This window comes from Octodon degus, unplaced genomic scaffold, assembly GCF_000260255.1.
Source record: "Octodon degus isolate 3935 unplaced genomic scaffold, OctDeg1.0 scaffold00055, whole genome shotgun sequence".
Classification (NCBI taxonomy): domain Eukaryota; kingdom Metazoa; phylum Chordata; class Mammalia; order Rodentia; family Octodontidae; genus Octodon; species Octodon degus.
The window spans coordinates 6,819,220-6,820,066 of NW_004524631.1; positions in this window are offsets into that span (position 1 = coordinate 6,819,220).

Genomic DNA, 847 nt, shown 5'->3' on the forward strand with positions numbered 1-847 from the left:
ATATATATTATATAATATCCAGGTAATAACATTCCCTTCCCCACAACATGGAGTTGTTGGCTGGCCAACCTTTCAGGTAGAGGTGCGATGTTTTTCTCTTTGATTTCTTGGGTTGTACATAACATACCTTGAGGCTTTTCCCCATTTCCCTCCTTTCCCTTCAACCCTGTTTCCCTTTATTAGTCACAAAAGCTTTTTTCCTCTTTTTCTCTTAATTTCCTTTTCCTTCTTTCCCTCTCCCTCCTCTCTTGTTCCTTTCCCATTTGAACATATTTGTCCTGCTTCTCAATACCTAACCTTCATTATGCTTCTTTTGAACTTCTTCGTGTCCTACTCTACTTCATCTAGGCAATTATTGTTATAAATATGCTCATAAATACTAATATAAGTATCTTTATGTTTGATCCATCTTATATGTAAATACTAGCATATTGAAGCACTGTCATGCACTTGGCTTTCTCTGTTAATAATATATTATAGAACTGTTTTCATGTCAATTATAAAAAATGTTTCTTCTTTTCTTTTCACCTGAATAATATTGAACTGTAAGGTGTACCATATTTTATTCAATCAGTACTCAATTAAAAAGACATATATCTATATCTATATCTATATCTATATCTATATCTATATCTTAAATGCATATTATGTCACTTTTTTCCCCACAGTGAGTGAGGAAAACTCTCCTGTGCTGTGCTTGAGGCCATCCTGCGTTGCTAGGCTGGTCTCCACTCGCTGTGCTCACGACCCTTCCAGTTGAGCCTTTGCAGCGGCTGGGACTGCGGCCGTGTGAGGCCCCGCCCCCGGCCCGCCTTTGGAGCTTTAAGCGTTCCATCAGATCTTTTAG